This window comes from Chiloscyllium plagiosum, chromosome 19 (assembly GCF_004010195.1).
Source record: "Chiloscyllium plagiosum isolate BGI_BamShark_2017 chromosome 19, ASM401019v2, whole genome shotgun sequence".
Classification (NCBI taxonomy): Eukaryota; Metazoa; Chordata; class Chondrichthyes; order Orectolobiformes; family Hemiscylliidae; genus Chiloscyllium; species Chiloscyllium plagiosum.
Genome location: NC_057728.1, coordinates 17,715,641 through 17,737,318, shown reverse-complemented (window position 1 = coordinate 17,737,318; position 21,678 = coordinate 17,715,641). Strand labels below are relative to the sequence as shown.

Below are 21,678 nucleotides of genomic sequence, written 5' to 3'. Positions count from 1 at the left end.
CCAGTGGAGTGCCACAAGGATCAGTGCTGGGTCCACTACTTTTCATCATTTATGTAATGATTTGGATTCGAGCATAAGAGGTACAGTTAATAAGTTTGCAGATGATACCAAAATTGGAGGTGTAGTGGACAGTAAAGAGAGTTACCTCAGATTACAATAGGATCTGGACCAGATGGGCCAATGGGTCGAGAAGTGGCAGATGGAATTTAATTCAGATAAATGCGAGATGCTGGTTGGGATATCTGGTTGACATGTACCAGTCTGTTTCCTGCTGTACATCTCAATTACTCCAAGTGTGACATTAAGGATCTCTAACATTTTGGGAAAGCAAAACTTAGCAGGACTTATACACTTAATGGTATGGTCCTAGGGAGTGTTGCTGAATAAGGAGACCTTGGAGTGCAGGTTCATAGCTCTTTGAAAGTGGAATCACAGGTAAATAGGATAGTGAAGAAGGTTTTTGTTTATTGGTCAGACCATTGAGTACAGGAGTTGGGAGATCATGTTGCAGCTATTTAGGACATTGGTTAGGCCAATTTTGGAATCTCGTGTGCAATTCTGGTTTCCTTCCTATCGGAATGATGTTGTGAAACTTGAAAGGGTTCAGAAAAGATATACAATGATGTTGCCAGGATTGGGGGATTTGAGCTACAGGGAGAGGTGGAATAGGCTGGGACTTTTTTCCCTTGAGTGTTGGAGACTGAGGGGTAACCTTGTAGAAGTTTATAAAATCATGAGGGGCATGGATAGGATAAATAGACAAAGTCTTTTCTCTGGGGATGGGGGAGTGCAGAACTAGAGGGCATAGGTTTAGGGTGAGAGGGGAAAGATATAAAATAGACCTAAGGAGCAACTTTTTCATACAGAGGGTGGTAGGTGTATGGAATGAGCTGCCAGAGGAAGTGTTGGAGGCTGGAACAACTACAACATTTAAAAGGGATCTGGCTGGGTATATGAATAGGAAGGTTTGGAGGGATATGGACCAGGTGCTGGCGGTGGGACTAGATTAGGTTGGGATATCTGGTTAACATGTACCAGTCTGTTTCCTGCTGTACATCTCAATTACTCCAAGTGTGACATTAAGGATCTCTAACAAAACTGAAGTGAATGAGAATCTGGTGGAAGACTCTCCACTCGATTTAGTTATAACAGCACAAAAGAAGATGGCTGTTGGAGGGCAATCATCTCAGCTCCAGGACATTATTGCAGAAGTTCTTCAATATTGTTCCCTAAGCCCAACTATCTTCAGCTGCTTCATCAACGATCTTCTCTCCACCATATGGTCAGATTGAAAATGTTCACTGATGATTCCACCATGTTCAGCACCAATCCTGTCTCTTCATGTACTGAATCAGGCCATGTTAAAATGCAGCAAGATGAGGACAATATCTCGGCTTGGAGTGATAAGTGGCAAGCAACATTTGTGCTACACAAGTGCCAGGCAATGATGAAGAGAATATTTAACTATCATCCCCTTCTGTTCAAAGCAATACAACCGCTATATTCCCCATTATCAATTTCCTGGAGGTTACCATTGACTTGGAACTGAACTGAACCAGCCCACATAAATACTGTTGCTACAAGAACAATGAAAGGCTAAACATTTTTCAGTGAGTAACCTTGACCTTCAGTGCCAGTCTGCCAGTTTTAAGGCACCAGTTGGGGAGTATGATTGAAATACACTCCATTAACAGGGCAGCTTAAAAATGTTCAACGCCATCCATGTCAGAACAGTCTATCTACCACCTTCCACATTTATTCCCTCACCACCAATGCAGTGTATACCATTGACAAAATACACTGCAATTACTCACAAAGGCTTCTTGGGCAACACCTTCCAAACCCATGACCAGCAACTTAGAAGAACAAGATCTGCTGGTGCATGGGTACACCACCATTTGCAAGCTCCCCTCCAAACTGCACAACATTTTGATTTGGAAATATACTGTGTTTCCTTCACTGTTGCTAGATCACAACTCTGGAACTCCCTCCCTCAAAGCAATGTGGGTGTACCTATACTCCAAGGACAGCTTCATTTCAAGAAAGTAGCTTAAAACCTCTCAAGGACAATTAAGGATGGAGGCAATAAATACTGGATTCGTCAGTGATACTGACATCCCATGAATGAATTTTAAAATGTTCTGAGGAATTTCTGGACTGCACTTGAGAAAGATGAGCGAAATGTATTTCGATTCTAAAATGAAGTGATAGAGGAAAGGAAATAAGATTGATTGCTCTCAGAACTTGGCACAAATTAAACAGCAATAGTGGCACTAGTGACTATAACAGGTGCAATAAGTGCATACACCTGCTGACAGTGGAAATACATAGCATGAAATGGTGGCGCCTTCATATAACATGCTATCTATTTAGACGGTTAGACATTATTTAAATAATTTCTAAAGGTGGCACGATGGCTAGCACTGCTGCCTCACAGCGCCAGGGACCCAGGTTCAATTCTAGCCTTGGGTGACTGTCTTGGATGTGGAGTTTGCACATTCTCCCCGTGTCTGCATGGGTTTCCTCTGGGTGCTCCGGTTTCATCCCACAGTCCAAAGATGTGCAGGTCAGGTGAATTGGCCATGCTAAATTGCCCATAGTGTTAGGTGCATTAGTCAGAGGGAAATGGGTCTGGGTGGGTTACTCTTTGGAGGGTCGGTGTGGATTGGTTGGGCCGCAGGGCCTATTTCCACACTGTAGGGAATCTAATCTAAAGTAAATCAGCTGATATTTTTATATTTTCTGTTCCATAGTTTACAAACTTTGGTTACGATTTGAAACTTTGAATAAAGTAGTCAGATTTTTTAAAAAAAGAAAACTGTGTTAGAAGGTGCTGTCTTTTTGAGAAAAACAGTTTTTCCAGTTCATTTGCAGAGAAGTGACTGATCGATTGTACCTTTTTGCCTCTTGCCTATGGTCTCACCATGTCAGGAATTATGCCTGGTTCATTTTTCTATTTTACTTCAGCAATCAAGAAAGAATGGAAATAAATGAAACAACTTACCATGAAGATATAATGGAGATAGTAAGGACTGCAGATGCTGGAAGTAAAAAAAAAATGGCTTTCAGGTCTTGTACCTTTATGAACGATAGATGTGAAGCTGGAGAAGCAGAGCAGGAAATGCCGTTATTTCTGCTCCTACGATGCTGTCTGATCTGCTGTGCTTCTCTAGCTCCACATCTATCGTCCATGAAGATATAATACCTGAAAGCCATTTTTTTTAAATCATAAAAGAAGAGGCTTTGAAACAACAATGCACAGCTTGAACAGAGTTCCCTTAGTAATAATGCACTGGAATTGGTACTGTTGTATCTGCTTATCTCTCTCTTGCCTGCATTGCAGCTGTCCACCTTCCCATGCAATTACATGCCCCTCAGCCACCAAAGCCACCACGCGGGAGGGTACTAAAATCTGCCCTTACAACCATAACTGGATTGCTCTTCCATTTCTTCCTGTAGCTAGTTTCAGTGTAGCAATGAAAGAAGTCTGAAGTTATGTTAAATTGCATTTCCTCTCCTCAGTGTCTTGTCCAAAGGAAGAAGTAGTTCAAATTGGAAAAACCTATTTTTATTTTCCACCATTGCACCAACTAGCATTCATGGCTGAGAAAGTGAAAGCGTGCTGCCAGTTTGAAAGAGCTGTTGTTTCAAAGTGTTTGGTGAGCCTTTCTCATTTGAAGATATGCAGTAAACTAATTTAAATCCTATTAAAGTACACCAAAGTGTCATTAACAAAGAGTAATCAGAGTGTGAACGATGTATAGCTTTTCCTGCTTGCTTTCTTTCCCAGACAAAAATAAGAGCTTGCTGAACATTTTCCAAAAGTAAAGGAAAATATAAATGTATAAAAATGACAGGTATAAAAAATAAAACTTGCATTTAAAGGCTTTCATAACCAATAGACATCTCAAAGTGATGTAAAGCCAATGATGTACTTTTGAAATGTAGTGACTGAAGTAATATAAGAAACATCGTAACCACATTGTGCTCAAAAAGCTGCCAAAATCACTAGTCAGGGAATGACCAGATATTTGTGTTTATGTTGATTGAGTGATAATGGCCAAAATACCCAGGATAACTCTAAGGGCCCTTGAAGGCAGCGCCATGGGAACGTTTACATTTCCCTCATCAGGCAGATGAAAGACAGCACCTCAGAGTGTAGCATCTCCTCAGTACCACACTGGATTGACGGTCTTGATTTTTGTGCATTTGAACCCAGATCTTTCCGACTCAGAGTCAAGGGTGCTATCAACTGATGTATAATTGACATTTAGTGGGGAAGAAAATCTCTGGACAATTGTCTCTGACACCCTCCAAATCTCCCTCTCAAAAGCAGTCCAGAATATCATATGCACCAAGTGTTACCTGTGACTCCATTTACCTGCTATCTCATCTGATCTCTGCTCTGGTCAAGAATTCTGTTCAGCTTCCTAGTAAAAGCAGATTGAGGAACAGCCCACACCAACACTACATTTCACACACCAATAGCAAAATATGATAAGTTCCCATGGAATAGAATAGTGCACACAACGTTTCTGAGGCATCACTTATTGTACAATCAAATCACCACATCAAGAGTTCGAAACGCAGTTTTTTTAAAAAAAGGATGCTAATAGACGTCACAGTTTTTAAATGCGCAATCGGTTTGAATCAGACAGATACTGGAGTCTCCAGCTCCAATTGTTTTTTTATTGCTTTTAGCCAAGAGCACTGTATTTGCGATGCCAGTGTTGCCTCTGGATGCCTGAATTAGGAAAGAAGACTTAAAGAAAAATCATACAGATTTCCTTTCCTGATTACTCATGATCCTAACTTGGAAGTATATGTTCATGAACGTTAGCAAAGGCAGATTTAAACTTAACTGCGCCGCCCTTCAAAGTTGGCAGAATCAAAAAAGTGAGGGGAGAAAAGGGACATCAGACAGTTATGATTGTTTGTGCACTGGCCCATTGAGTCAGACTATAATAATAGGGAACTATTCCAGTTATGATCCTATAATAATCATTTTCTTCAGACTGTTGCCAGGTGCTAGAAATATCTTTTTCTTTTATCTTACACCAGAGATGTCAGTCATTATGTTGATATATCTCTGATGCCAGAAGAAAGACAAATGGTATTATCACTGTAGTTTTGCAACATGAGCAGGAACTGTAACAACTAGCATTGCATCCCCCGTGTGCAACGAGTAGGTCTGTGGCATTTAGCCAGACCTATTTCTGGGTCACATATACAAGCACACACAAGTGAGGAAGATTTGAGTTTCTGTTACAAAAGAGAACCTGATTCCCTATTAGATGTATTTGTTAAAATTGTTCAAGGACTTAGATAAAAATGTTAAATGCTTGTATAAAGCCACAAGGAGGAAGAATGAAAAAAAAAGTCTGAAGAGTTGTCTCAACTAAAATGTGTATGTTATTTAAAATGTAAGTTAAAATCACAATTGTCAGAACTCACCATAAGCCTCACATATCCATGTTATTACTGAAGCTAGGAGTTGAGAAAGAGCATGTGGCAACAGGCTAAATCTAGCAGCACCCAAAGAACGTAAACATCAGATGTGGAGAGTAGGAGATGCAGATGTTGATATAGTTTTAGAGGTTAATGATGAACAATGATGACATCCTTTGTATATATGATGGACAACAATCTGAAAGTTTGTCATAAGAAGGAAATGGAAGTTTAACCAAAAATGGAGATAAAAGGGGGAACAAAATCTTAGTCTCAGAGATGTGTCTTAAATGAACTATTAAAGGAGAAATGGAGATGGAGAAGTGGAGCAATTTATGGAAAGAATTCTAAAGTGCGAGGCCTACAAGGATGGAGATATGATGAACAAATATTAAGGCAAAAGGAGCGGGGATGCACAAAAGGCCAGAATTTGAGGAAAAATTAGATTCAATATTATGTAGTATTATTATTCAGTATTATGAAGTCAGAGGAGGTTATGGAGAAAGATAAGTTGCAAAAGCAATTCAAATACAAGAATGAGAAGTCAAATCTGTGACATTAGGAACTCAAAACCAATATTGTTCAGTCAGCTATAAGGGGATGATGGGCAATTAATGATTGGCACTTGTTGCAAAATAGGTTGGGGCAGCAGAGATTTGGATAAATTGAAATTTGAAGAGATTAGTGAATGAGAGCTTGGTCATGAGATTATTGGAATGGTCAAGGTTGAAGTGACAAAAATTTATTATGTTTTGTCAACAGAATTGCTGAATGAAAATACTGGGGTCAATGTTTCATGGGTGGAAGAGGGTGGTGGTTATAGTTAGAAGATAGTTCAGAGCTTACTACAATGCTGAAGTTAAGAACAGCTTGGTTCATCTTAAAACAATGTCCAGGGAAGGAAATGGAATCTGTCACAAGGAAACAGGATTTATGGCAGACAGCTAAAACAAGATTTTGGTTTGCCTAATCTTCACAAATTTTTGCATAAAAGTCCATTAGACTACAGAGAGACAGAGACAGAGACAATCTGTAGTTGTTGTCACTGAGAGATAAGGGAGTTGAGGTTAAATTTTGGAGGTGCTCCAGAGAAAACTGAGTGAAGGCAGGATGGGGTTAAACCATGAAATGGAGCCAAGGTAGAGGCATTCTGATGGAGCTGGACAAAAGAAGCAATGTGCTGGCAGGAATAAGTTGCACAGTCAGATATATCAAAGACTGGAGAGAGGTTAAGAGTTAATACACGCCACACAGAGTCAAAGAGGTCTTTCCAGGTTATGGTTATGTCCATTGCTGTGACCTGGAATGTCGAAAATATGATGGTGAGATTGAAAGATAAGGAGAGGAAATTCTGCCCTAGGGACATGGCAAGAGACATGGAGAGAAGTGAAAATAGTTTGGTGAGTTGACCCTGGAGAGCTATTCATCCCTTTCTCATTGTCTGCCAGATTGTCGGAGATGGGACATCCAATTCCCCAAATCTATGGGAAGTCAAGAGGACAGATGAGGGACAAAGGATGGCCTCTGAAAGCCACCAATTACTGCCCCTTGCCTCCAACCTCCCTGACTGCTTTGGCAGCTTTCCAATTCTCTGGCACTTTCCGAATCTCGAAACTGGCTTTTTAACGCCTGTCCTTGTACATTCTACAAAGGGAAAGGCCACAAAACGTATCAGCATTTGGGGACATAATCCACAGGAGTGACTTACTGTTGAACAGGCCTTGGTCAGCACTTCATTATCTTTGTCGTCACAAGAGATCATAGTCCATTTTTGTTTCAAACTTTTTTGACACCTTTAGTTTTACACCTGGAGGTATTTTGTCTCTCTAACAATCATCTTACTTTGGAATCCAGGGTTAAAAGCATCCATAGTATTTTGAAGCTCTGGCCTTTTGTAATGAATGAAAAGTTGGAAAAGTGAGATGTTTTCTGTCACATCAGGGAGGAAACAAAGACATTTGGACAAGCTCGTTATTTATTTTAACTTCTTCTGCTTCCCTCGAGAACTGTAGAGAGCATTAATCACGATCCCAATAAAGCCCATTATTCAGAATTTCCCACCTCAAGAGGCCAAGATATGGAAATGTACGCCTTTTACATACCAAATTAGAAATCTCCTTAGATGATCTCCGAATGTTCCTTTTATGTCTTCTGTCACAATGCAGGAATAAAGATGTCACTTTTGTCACTAGGAATAAGAAGTCTTGCTCGCAACTTACTTAGAAGTCCCAGACCATGAACCAAGGTACTGGATGTAATTAATTTAATTTAGTTTAATTATGCAGTTCTTGCTGTTTATGTTGCTTGATATTTGTTTTCACAGTAAGGGACCAAACGAATAAGAGTTATTTTTTAAGCAAACAGCAACCAATTTGGTCATACTTAATTTAAGTGCTGGCTTGATGTTTATAAATGTATGGGAACAGTTTATCACATGCAGATGGTGAACACATTTGTAAATGGTCAACAAATTCATAACGTTTCCTTGACATGATTCTCAATAACAATAATGGTCTACAATTATTATTTTCAATGAACTTGTTCTTTTGGACATGTTTGCAAGGTTCTCGCAATAGCTCAGTTGTGCCTTAGCCAGACCTCAGGAGGTAATACACCAGGAAATCCCAGTGTTCAAACCCTGTCTGTCCTGAGCTGATTGACTTAACATAGTGATGCTGACAATATAATTAGCTTTAATAACCCTGCCAAATCTGTTTGAGAATGCTCTATGAAGCACATTGGGACATTTTCACTTACATTAAAGAAAATGCTACATATGTGGAAGTTGTTGTGGCTGATATTGTCAGGAACCAAGCACCCAGCCAACATACCTGATAGGAATCTTGTGATTCTAGTTGGAAAGGCCATTTGTGACTTTTTTAAAAAAAATTCATTTGTTGGTGGTGGTTGTAGGGGCTCTGGCGAGGTCAGTATTTATTGCCCTTGAGAAAATAGTGGTGAACTGCTGCAGTCCATCTGGTGTAGGCACACCCTCAATGCTGCTGGGGAGTGAGTTTTAGATTTTGACCCAGCAGTACTGGAGGAATGGTAATATATTTCCAAGTCAGGATGGTGGGGAACTTGCACTGAAGATTTAAATAGCTTTAGGCTGTATCTTGCTAAAGTGTGCATCTAAGGGGAACATAAAGCTACCTTGTTTTTGAAAAAAGTAAGTATAAGGTTAGGGTGTAAGAAAAAAAGGAATCCCTTTCACAAAGGCCAAATGTCTCAAATCACCATACAGCTAAGAATGGACTTTTCAAGTTAAGTCACTGTAGTGATGTAGGAAGAAGTAGCCAATTTGAACATGCCAGGTTTCCACAAACAACACAGGGTCCACGGCCGATAATCTGATTGAGGGTTAACTATTGTTCAGGACACTCAGAAATAACTCATCTTCTCTTTGAAATGGTATCACTCAGAAACTTTCATGTTTGAGAGGGCAGATGGCTCAGTTTAACATCTCATCGAAAGAGGGCCCTTCTGGAGTGTCAGCTGTGACTTTTGTCATGAAGCTTACTAATGCTTAGGCAAGAGTGAGCAATGATACCTTCTTGCAAATTATGAAAATTATTTTAGTTTCTGGAAAAGAACCTGAATTAAATCTGTCCTCCTTGTGCTACATTAAAATTTGAAATACATCACCACATTGAATCTTTCAAGAGATACCTGAAAATGTTGACCAACTACATGTATATGGCTAGACACTTCTACATCCTGGTTTCAAATCCACCTCAGACTAATAAGATTTGAAACTTCTCTACTGTAAAGTCCTGTGCAAAAGGCCAACCTCAGTGGTTTTAAAGCCTACATCTTAAAACTGAATTAAGTACAACAGTGATAACCTCAGTCAGACTGGCACAGAATGGCTGATGTAGGAAATGGGAAGGTGTCACGTTGGTGCAATGGGAAGTGTTCTCCGTGCTTGCTTTTAAAGCATATTTTGGGAGCAAAAGATGAGGGTGCAGAATTGGGATTGCTGATGCTATTATTGGGGAATTGAAATTGTCTAATTCTCCAGCAATCCCATGATCACCTCAATATGTGCAAAATGCACAACTTATTAAATGCATGAAAATTAAGAATAAATAGAAGACGTGTTACTTAAGTTACATTTTTGGTCTTGCATCCAATGGATAATTTCACTTTCATCAGTGTGGATCAGTGCCTTACTCTCATCTTTTATGGGAAGGAAACAGCTTTACATCTCCATGGATTAAATAATCCAATGCATCTTGGTTGAGATGGAACATCTTGGTGGGCGGCACGGTGGTGCAGTGGTTAGCACTGCTGCCTTCACAGCGCCAGAGACCCGGGTTCAATTCCCGACTCAGGCGACTGACTGTGTGGAGTTTGCACATTCTCCCCGTGTCTGCGTGGGTTTCCTCCGGGTGCTCCGGTTTCCTCCCACAGTCACAAAGATGTGCGGGTTAGGTGAATTGGCCATGCTAAATTGCCCGTAGTGTTAGGCTAAAAGGGGTAAATGTAGGGGTATGGGTGGGTTGCGCTTCGGCGGGTCGGTGTGGACTTGTTGGGCTGAAGGGCCTGTTTCCACACTGTAAGTAATCTAATCTAATCTTCAGACTATTTATAGGGCAGTGGGTTGAAAGTGAATACTTACATGGCTTAACTGCTTTGTTTTGTTTTTGAGCTGTCACAGTAAATCTAAATAATCGAGTAAGTTCAGTAACTGAAATGAAAATGTATGCTATTTTTTCTGTCAAAGGCCCACTAACATTAAATGCATGTACAATGGTCACCTATTTGCCCATAATTTTCCTTTTGTAGTGACACTCCCTTGGAAACCTTGGGCGAGAAACTGGCCAATGCCAGCAGTGTTGATAACAAATCATTTTTCACCACCACTGGCTTGGAAAGTACTGATGAGATTTCTACTGTTAAACAAACCAAAAGTGAGAATAAAGATTAAAAAACAAATACTCAGAGTGAGCTTGAACTATTGTTCTCTGAATTTCAGTGGGGAGTACACTGGGTATGGGGAAAGATTGGCTGCTGTAGAAACTAGAAATCTGTTTTGTATTGTTGGCGCATACCAGTCCCAGCCTTTTTGACTTGAAGGCCCAAGGAGTTACATAGTTTCAAATCAGTCTAGGAAGGACATTAAGTCAAGGGCGAGAGTGATTGGACTAGAAATCAGAACACAAAATCAATACTACAGAAATCATGAGGATAAACAGAAATCAATGCTACAGATTATTCTTAGCCTTAGATTAAGTCCAAAAAAGAAATCACTGCGGAGAGAAATTTACTGTGTACTAAGATGGCTTGATAAGCTGTGATATATTGGAGATGTGATATCTACTCAAAGCAAGAAAATAAATGATTTCTTTGACATTGTTTTCATTGTTACCTCCACTGAACACATTTTATCATTTGGTTTGCGCTCTTGCATGTAAGTGATAGATTGTTATAGACAACAAGTCTGTTAAAGTTAAAGAAATAATAGATGTCAGAAGTTTAAATCATGAGCATGTTATAGCAGATATAAAATATATGGGAAATTATATCCTATTAGTTTTTTCTCATGACCTGAATATTAGTAATATGTTATCAGCGCCATGTTCTTTAATTAATCTGAGAAATGGTCCATTCCACTAACACGCAGCCGGCTATTTCATCCGATTTAAATATAGAAAATGTAGAGATATCTAATATAGAATGAGAACTGTATGACTGATATAGCCATAAATCATTCCTCTAAAACATGTTTTTTGATTCAAGTGTATATTTATTCCATCACTAATTTGGAAAGTTATTTCCCTCACTTTTAATTATTTCACTAATTATAAAGTGCACCAATTTCTCGGCCTAGAGGTCAGAAAGATAACTCTCTTCTCAGCCTCTGTTAACAAAGCTGTACAATTATCCCTTTTATAAAGATACACCGTGGGAAAAGAATGATGTCTATGACAAAGATTGAGCACTTGCCATGCCTGAATAACAAACACAGCCTCCTTCCCTCATACACAAACAGAACACTGTGGATGCTGAAACAAAAAAGTCACAGATGCTGGAAATACCTTGTAAATCAGGCAGAATCTGTGAAGAGAGATAGAGTGTTCTGATGAATACACATCTCCATCTGAAATTTCTGCTTTTTGTCTCAGGGTGAAGACAGCTAAAACGATAAGCTGAAAGGGAAAGTCCACTCGGTCTTGAGTCAAACAGGTGTTTAAGTAATCACGCATGAGACTTTTAACAGGGATTATTTCCCAGGGCAGTAACTACTTTTCCTGCCCTACCTCAAATTGCTGGTCATTCTGAAGTGAGCAGCCATTGTGAACTGCAGCACTGCTACAGAGCCTGTGGCTGGTGACCATACAACAATCCCAGAGCACAGGAAAAACAGGCACAGGGTGTACCTTTTCAGGGGTGGTGATTGTGGAGGTGAGAATCACAAAGGAGAGGGCTCTTGGACATTAGAAACTAGGGCAGAGTGTGATTTTCAGTAGCTATCCTGCAATGGTACAACGCCACCAGCCCCCCAATCCGTTCCCAAAATAATCCCCAGAGATTGGGGCAAATCAAAGATTGTTTCCCCAAAACTGGTAGGAAAGACAGCCAGTGCTCTCACCCACCAGTAACAGATTCCTTCAGGGTAGTGATATGGGAGATCTTTAACCAGTTGTTAAGTGACGGCTGTCAGTGGGGGCACAGTTGTAGGTGGACAGGTAGGCTTCCCTCCCAAAATTTTGTTCCTTTGATGGTAGGAAGGTGGCATAAGCCTCTGATGGCAAATGCCCACAATCAGCCCCTCACACCACCCTGACCACTCCTGTTTAGGAGCGGAGGATGCCAGGAGTAACTCAGTTTCTTTCTACTGACAGAGTCATAGAGATATACAGCACTGAATCAAACCCTTCAGTCCAACTCATCCATGCCAACCAGATATCCTAAATTAATCTAGTCCCATTTGCCAGTTTTTGGCCCATATCCTTCTAAACCCTTCCAATTCATATACCCATCCAGATGCCTTTTAAATGTTGTAATTGTATCAGCCTCCACCACTTCCTCTGACAGCTCATTCCATGCACACACCACCTTCCGTGATTAAATTCAGAATTCTTCAAGTGTCAGTTACATTTATTTTGGTCAATAAGTAATCATTGGTGACAAAACCAGAAATTGCTGGAAAGGCTCAGCAGCTCTAGCAGTTTCTGTGTTGCGAAAGCAAAATAAATTCTGCTGCCTGACCTTTCAGCGTTTGCAGCATTTTTCTATTTTCGCTTCCTTTCCAATATTCACATCCCAGTGCAGAATTCCCTCCCAAACTCTCCCACATCTCAGTCTCACATCTCTATGTTTAAAATGTTGGCTATCCATCCAAATGTTTGGCTTCATCATACCACTGTGAAGTACTTTTGGATATTATTACACACAAATGTGAACATTTATTATTGTTTCGAGGTGACAGTCTGTTGTATTACTCTCAATACAACATAATGATTTAGAAATTTAGTACGTCATTTAATTGCCACAGCTTTAGTTCGCTTATACTTTCCATTACTGGCAATTTTGCTTCAGTTTTTGTTCTTAAATAGGGTTCAATCAAAATGTAACATAAACTCACAAATCAGTATACTTAATCAAATGATAAGCACTAAAAGCAAATTAGAAGTAAATTAACAAGAATAAATGCTTTGAACATCTTGAACATAAAGGTTTATTGGACCAGAATGTGCAATTACTCAGAATCTAATGGTATCCATCAAGAGTTAGACTTACCCCTGTTCCTTTCACTAATTTTGTTCACCAAATGGTTGCAAGTGTGGTTTATTAACATCACAGTGGAGGAAGCATTGTGCTCAGGTCCTAACTAAAGGAAAAGCAATAGGTGTCTTTAGAAGTAATGAGACTTAAGGATTGGAAAATAAATCAAGGAAGATCAGAAAAAAAAGGGTGAATTCAATTTAAGTCCAATTACAGAAAGGATTATATAAGAGAATCTTCCATTCTTTCTGGTGGTAAGCTTAGGCAAGAATGACACTTAATTCAGTAAGGTAGTCACAGTCCTGACGCACACCACCCTCCCTCCTCCACCAGAGTTACATTCTGGATGGAAAGGTTCACCTTCCCACCCACTGCCAATTGAGGCCCTGACTTGGCCAATCAATCACCACCATCGCTAGGACTAATCCAACTGCAGGTGGGACTGTCACAACAGCTACTTTCCTATGGGCATCTTGTCACTGCAGAGAGATGGTGGGGAGTTCCTCAACCAAAGGCAATTAGTCCCAAAGGGAAGGACTCAACATTGGGTGGGAGTGGGTTGTCTGCTAGGAGTTATGCCTCTCCCATTGCTTCCAATGCCTCTGCCTTTCTCTCCTGATGACCCTGTGACCTGGAAACGTCATTCTGGCAGCATCACTAACCTTGTCCTGGGACTTAGGAGGTGCACCTCTGCCAGCAGGTATGGCTCTCTCCATGGTACTACTGAGCAGAAGAGGCTGGCAGCTGTTGGTGGGCAGGATTTCCACCCTTGGGATCTTAAGTCCAAGGTGGTCTTCGTGCCAGCAGATTGGCATTCTGTTCAGTGGGCCTTCCCTGGAAAACGCAACACGTGGCTTTTACCAGCTCCACAGCCAACAGGCGAGACTCTTGACACCTCAACAAGATTAATTGAGACGAATAGAAAGGTTGGATTAAGCAAAGGGAAAATTGAAAATTGAAACAGAGATAACAGCGGAACATAATTAAGTGACATTTTTTAAAAAACTGGATATAAAATCCATGAACTGTAAGAGTGAGATTTCACTCATATTAATTAATTTTCAGGGTCAGGAAAAGGCTACCTGCGCTTTAATTCCTAGTCTTAGTTTAAGGTGGGTTTAAATTGTATCTGCAGCACAAATATTGCAATTTCATGATGCATGTCCATAGCAAGGTACAGCGTGAAATCATGTTTTTACAAAGCTTTGTGCTGGCACAACAACACATCACCATAATTTGCATATGCATGTTTAACCTCAAATCTGACCCTTACCTGATGATTCTGTACTATTTATGTTTAAATAAAATACCACCATTAGCCTTATTGTTATATTGAAATCAAAAGCTGTGCCATTGTTTTTCAACCCAGGATTAGATCTTACGTTAGAAAATCATTATTTCTTGAACTGCTCCCAATCTGGCAACTTTATCAGAGCAGAATCAGGTGAAAGGAGCAGCAGTGAAGCTAATTTAAAATTCTAGCATGATCACATGTGCCTGGGTTATCCCCAAATATTTTCAATCAAGATTTTCCTGGTTTGCCTCACTCCAATAAAGGAATCCAATTACATTTGAAGATTCCTCAGAAAATTTCAAGCTTCTCATTTTATTACTTCTGCACTCAATTATCCTTACTTCCTCTTCCACTAGGGCCCTGCATTCCCATGTTACCAGTTTCTTCCCTAACTTTCATGCCCAGATACATATAATGCTGAGCCATTGAACATGATGTTCCTCTGCCACTTTCTTCAACCTTGATTATGTTACATTCACACTACCAAACAACTCCTTAAGCTGCACACTGCATTGATGTAACCACACACTTGGCACCACATCCACAAGCATCCACTCCCTCCACTATTGATGCTCAGTAGCAGTAGTGTGAACTATCTACAAGATGCAATGCAGAAATTCACCAATGATCCTTAGACAGCAACTTCCAAACCCATGACCACTTCCATCTGGAAGGACAAGGGCAGCAGCTATGTGGGAACACCACCACTTTGCAAGTCCCCTTCCAAACCATTCACCATCCTGACTTGGAAATATCTTGCCTTCCTTAACTGTTGCACGGTCAAAATCCTGGAAATCCCTCCCCAGGAACATTATGTATCAACCTATAAAAAAAAGCCACCACCCTACTCACTAAAATCTCATTAACTCTCCAATCCACATCTGCTCCATCCCATTCAATGACTCCCAACTTCTGCTGAAGTAACAACTACATCTCCCACCCTCCAATCATGCCCACTTGCTCCACTCATTCCTCAGCAGGCTTTTTGTGCTCCTAATGTTTTACCTCTTACTCCTTGCTCCAATTGCCATGTGTATTCCACAGCTCCAACATCTTCTGACCAACTCCCCGCTCCCCCATCCTCTCCCTCTTTCTCATCCCCAACAAGCACATCCATCTCACAGCTGTGAATGTCCATCACACCCCATCAGCTGTATTCAGATGCTCACTTCGCTCTCCTACATACCCCATCACCAAGGTATACCACAGGACCACCTAGAAAACTGCAAAACTAATAAAACAAGAAAAACAAAGTCAGCCTGGTTTCCAGTTTGCAAGTGAGAACTTTGCAGCCAATTAAATCCACCTATCAAATGAACTAGGAATTAACAAACGGTTATAATTATTTACATTTGTAAATTTAGATAACTCTCCCTCAGGGAGCTTTTAAGCTGTGGCCATGCTCCATATTCCATACCCCAGCAAACAGCACCACAGTGTTAAAGTGATTAGCTGCCTCATGTATCCCAATACATGAGGCAGCCAATAGCCTATTTGTGCTTATGATCTTGACATCATAAGGACAGTGTATATTAAAATATTTTCCACAGAAACTTCAAAACAGCGACCTTAGTAGCTCCCTTGTGAGCTATTCTGACAGTTTGATTTATAAAGTTGACCATGCTTTGACTTTGGTGGCTTCTGCCTTGCAGGATCAGATTACTAATGCTGCAAAATCCACAGAGAACTGCTTTCTGTCCATTTCTCAAACCATTCCCGTTCTGATTTTTCTTCTCTAATATGACAATTCTGTTTTTCCTTTGTTCACTTCCAGAATGTGAGCATCACTGGCTGAGCCAGCATTTATTGCCCATCTCTAGCTGTCCTTGAGAAGGTGGGGATAAGCCTCAACTGTGAAGTTTCACATGGGCTCCTGTTGCTGCAAGCATGAATCTCTCTCTAAAAAGCAACCCCAGATCCCCTGATGGACAGAGGACTCATTGCAACTCTGAGTGAAGCATACGTAGAATGGCTGAACTGGTTGTTCTCAAAGGATTTGTTAAAGACTGCTTTGAAAAAGATGATCACGAAATTCTTAGAACTTCTCATAGTGTCTGGCCCGACAAACATTTTTCACCCAGCTGCCCAATGCCCCCTTCCTGAATCATTGTGTTTCCTCCTTCTATCCTCTCTTAGTGGAAATGAAGCCTGGCTGTCAAAATAGCCCTTGCCTCTCCCAAACCCGCTGTGTTGGAGCCTCAGGAGAGCACCTCCCACCAAAGTCTGCTCATTATTAAAAATTTCGACTGTATGTCACAGATCTTCATCTTAATGTTGTTAAAAGATATCTAACAGCTCTCCTGTTTGTTATCCATGGCTATGAAGCCTTATACTCATTTAGAGAAATGAATCCAACGATGCTTAATTCAGTATTTCTCTTCATTTCTTTCTCCTGCACTGTCACTGCTTCTGATATTTTCAAGCACATCTGTTCAGCTTCCCAATTAGCATCTATCCTCGTTCCTTTCAGGTCCTTTCTCTAACACTGAATGTCTGTCAGCAGTTTTCCCCTTTGTGATACTATATCTGTATTCATGTGATTTTTTTTTTTCCAAATTGGTGTTTCCCCACAGATGGATGATAAAGGTCAATGAAGTACAAATTCTCTGCTTGTAAGGTCTAACTTCCCTCATCTCCTAGTTGCATATCAGAAAAGGAAATGTACAGGTTTTGCATGAACAATAGGGAATTAAAGATCTGGAATGCAAAGTTAGCCTCAAGTGACAGATGGGTCAGTATCAAAGAGAGCAGCTAATCTATAAGCTTCAAATCTCTTTCGTTCTGCACAGACCACATTCAGTCTACTTTGGCAATAATTTATAGGCTTATTAATATCGCATCGCTTATAAATACAGAGGCATACAAAATGAGCAGCTGGTGCATTACTGCATCTTCAGAAATGGAACAAGAAAAGTATGAATAAATGATTAGGCAGAGAAATGAATTGACAACAGGCAGAGGATAAGGTCCACTAACATGGTGCTTTTAGGTCCCTGATTACTGGGTGGTTAAGCAAAATCAAGTGCGATAAGCTGCAACATCTGCAAAGACCATAAAGTCGCCAGTAAAGTGATGGTTGAGCTAGTCTAAGCAAATTTATCAGCAATTATTCCTTGATACAATGGGAATAAAAACAAAGACATCCAATAGTTTTAACAAATCTATTCTTGCATAATTTGCAGGATGGCATCAGAACATAAAGTGGTAACATTGAGCTGATGGTCAGCTTAAAGCATTGTGTAATGTGTTGCTCAATGTTTCTTGTATATCACTTATAGTATTGCCCATGTTGAGTCCGAAGTTACACCATTTTAAAAAATAAATTGGGTGTTTATGGCATGTCGCTATAATATCGAAGCAACTGATTTACAGCTACTGAAGAACTCAAATTGCATTGCTGTTAAATAGTATACAGAATTTTTATAAATGTTTTAGGGGATTAAACTCCATACCAGTCCTTTATTTAATTAGGGCCATAAATGAACAGCCTCTATTTTATATATTAGTCAATCTCTAAAGGTGTTTACATGAGATGTCAAGGCCAATTTGAGTCATTAGGAGATGGAGTAATTGTGTAGGGAATCAGAGAATAGTTGGACTGTGCAAATGGCTATTGTTAACCAGACTTTGAAGTCATACATCTCTCTTTGTTCACTGTAATGCTTTGATTTTTTTGTTAAAAAGCAAAACCATTTAGGAAGTGTATGTGTCTGTCAGCATTAGGAGGAGAACGTACACCTTATTGCTGGGCATCCTGGGTCTGACAAAATTGTTTGGTAACTTCCTAATTTAAATATGACACATTTGTGTTTTATGACTTATTCTTGGATAAGTACTTCTGTATTTGCTTTTCTTTCTGCATCTCTTTTTGCGTGTCTTTCCTGTGCATCCCCTCCACTTTCTTATCTCTCTGTGCCTTCACCACTGATATTAATTACAATGTTTACATTTTCCAATTATTACCAAACATCCATATAACAAAATAATAATCAGAGGCTTTGATTTAAATATTCAGTCAATTTAAGTCAAATTAGGATGAGGAAAGGCAATGTCTGTTTCTGCATTGTACTATCAATTCCCCCACTATGAATATAATCTCACTCACTGGGTGCAACAGGTAGCACTACATTTTACATGTAGTTTACATTTTCCAACTAGCCAACAAAATAAAAATGGTAGTATTAGACTTCTGGTTTGCTTTCAGAAACCAATTCATTTCTTGCACAAAAAGAAACTGAATTAAGATGGAAAAAGAAACTGCATTCTGTCTGTCACATACTCTCAGCTTAATATCTATAATGTATTTATTATTCAAACACTGACTGAAACTGCATATGCAGAAACAGCACAATCCAACGTGTTTCTTTACTCCATTGGTCGCATGCACATCCGGTTTTTAAAATGTCGGAGAAATTTGCCCACTATGCCAATCTGTCGGAGAAATTTGCCCAATAGGTTAGAGGTCACAAAACACCGCTTGAAGTGAAATTGACAAACAGTTTATTGCAAGCGATATTGCTGGAAGAGAAATTGACTAGACTGACACAGAGCTGACAGTCTGTACAGGTAGATCAGAATTTCTCTTCCTAGAGCTGAGGATTAGACCAGTTTTATAGTAATGCTGCACAATGACACTAACTAAGAAATGGGAAACTACAATGTAGCTGGAAATGGAGTAATCTAGTTACAAGGATGCTAATTGGAAAACAAATGTTGGATGAATGTCCTGTTCCTTCACACAATGCAACATCCTGACAGTATTGATGGTTCCATTCCTCTTCACAGGTAGGTGTTAATGTCTCTTCTGAAGTGGTGAGGTGCTTCCATTGTCTTGTTCCAGGAGCAATGTCCTTGCTGGTGCCTCTCTGTCTGAACTGCTCTTTGTGTGGCTTTGGTATTGCTGGGTTGTGATCCTGCCCTTAGGGCTTTGAGATATCTGTGGTGCTCTGCCATGTCCATGGGAGCTTAAAGCATATTCCTTTGTCTGTGTACTGTCTGATTCGGCTTGTGAGCTGCTCAGGAATTCTGGGTGTTCTGGTACAGTTTGGCTAATTTTGCTTTTATGGGCCTATCATGGGTTAGCAAATCTTTTCCCACATAAAACAAACCTCAAAAAACAAAAAATATACATTGAATCTTCAAAACCTTTTGAGGTTTACTCTCAGTTTTTTAATAGTTATATTCAAGCCAGCCAGATAGATTTTGCTTGAAGCTGAGCAGGTGGACTATCATTTCGATACCAAACGTCCAATGTGGGAAACTATGTCCATTGCACATATTCAGACTGTTGTACATATTCAGACTATGGTGGTTCAGTGGTTAGCACTGCTACCTCATAGAACCAGCGACCTGGGTTTGATTCCAGCCTTGGGTGATTGTCTGTATGGAGTTTGCACATTCTCCCCATGTCTACATGGGTTTCCTCCCACAGTCCAAAGATGTGCAGGTTAAATGAATTGGCCATGCTAAATTGCCTAGAATGTTCGGGGATGTGTTGGTTAGATACAGGATAATATGGGTCTGGAAGGGTTACTCTTAGGAGTGTCAGTGTGGACTTGTTGGGCCGAAGGGCCTGTTACTACACTGTAGGGACTCTAGGTCTTTGTTCAGCTAAAAGTGGAACAACTCTGAGAAAAAATATTAATTCAATTTGAGGCTGAGACCTTCAGTTGAAAGTTTTAATGATATTATCTTTGTACACAAAAACAATGGTGCAGATTTTAAGTTGATGATAATGATGAGGCAAGACATTACTTTCTGCTATGTTGTTGAGATGTGAAATTTTAAGTTATAATCAGCTGGGCATATGTGTATTTCTTGAACTATTTGAATAGAATACTTTCCACAGTGCCCTGCTGAATAAACCAATGAATGTTTTATTGAATTGAAACATACAGAGTGTGTGCACATATTCTTTCTACCTGTAAAGACCGGAGCTCTCTAATGTTAATGTATTTAGCTTTTTTATTTACTCATGGCATGTGGGCATCACTGACTGGGCCAGCATTTATTGCCCATCTTTAGCTGCCCTTAAGAAGGTGGTGGTGGGCTGCCTCTTTGAATCACTGCCATCCATTTGATTTAAGTAGAGCTAAAATGCAGTTGGGAGTGGGTCCAGGATATTTAGCTCCCAGAACATGCACGTGCACCATTCTGTGAACTCCAAACAAGCTCTCTTCATCAGTTTTCCTAGAGTCAGGTTGACTCAAGAGCACTATAAAAATGGGAGGTGGCTCCCAATTCTGGGATTTTCAACCATTCCATCATTTTTCAGTGTTTGAGAGCACCTTCACAAGTCCCTACCAACACTTCCAACCTAATATTCCACTGCAGAGATAGACATCAAGTTGTGTGCCAAGTTTTTAAATAGTTGTTCATTGCATCTGAGAACCACAGACTGCATGAGAGGACACATTAAATTTCTAAAGGCTCTCCGTGTGTCCTCCTTTCAAGTTATAACCCCTAAATATCCCACAAGGCTCATCATATACCCTATGCCAAGTCATGCCCCTTGTCATCAAGACCCTGAAACTGCAAGGCACTTGACACAATTTAAGCTTGTGTAAACACACAGTGTGAAACTGCTAACCATCATTTATTACCCACTTAAGAGCCACAATTGGCTGTGGGGCAGAGAGGTTATTTAACAATCCTTTCATCCATGGATTTAGTTGGGATAGAGGCACAAAGGCAGCGGGATCCCCATCACCATCCTCCCGCTAGATTAAATGATACCCTGCCCAACAGCAAACTCACGCAGAGCATTATTAGATTATTTGACGTAGATTATTCAAGGTGTTCTGCCATCCTGGATGAGATACTCCTTGCCCTCAAATGTTTTGTAGACAGCTGTCTGTGCAATGAAGGGCGACAGCTGTTCCTTCACTGCAAACCATAAAATCTGGGCCAATATATTCAACAGTGCCTGCTGAATGGAATTGCCCTTCAATTAATGCATGTGTACAAGAACACATGTTGCAGTATCATTAATCGAATGTACCTAGGATACATGATGGTTATTAGCATTGCACCTGACTTAGCCAGGTACATACTTAGAAATCAAGAAAGAAAGAGAGGAGAAAGTGAGGTCTGCAGATGCTGGAGATCAGAGATGGAAATGTGTTGCTGGAAAAGCGCAGCAGGCCAGGCAGCATCTAGGGAACAGGAGAATCGACGTTTCGGGCATTAGCCCTTCTTCAGGAATG

General features: G+C 40.2%; 1 protein-coding gene across 2 annotated transcripts in view; it reads left to right on the top strand.

Annotated features, from left to right (window-relative positions):
- LOC122559554 (protein shisa-like-1) overlaps positions 1 to 21,678 on the top strand; it is a 160,819-nt gene that overhangs the window by 4,822 nt on the left and 134,319 nt on the right. The window contains exon 2 of one of the 2 annotated variants that reach the window (XM_043709214.1): positions 7,614 to 7,693. The exons of the other annotated variant lie outside the window; for it this stretch is intronic. The gene's annotated coding sequence lies outside the window, so the exon portion shown is untranslated. The remainder of the gene's footprint in view (positions 1 to 7,613; positions 7,694 to 21,678) is intronic. 2 annotated transcript variants of the gene reach the window in all.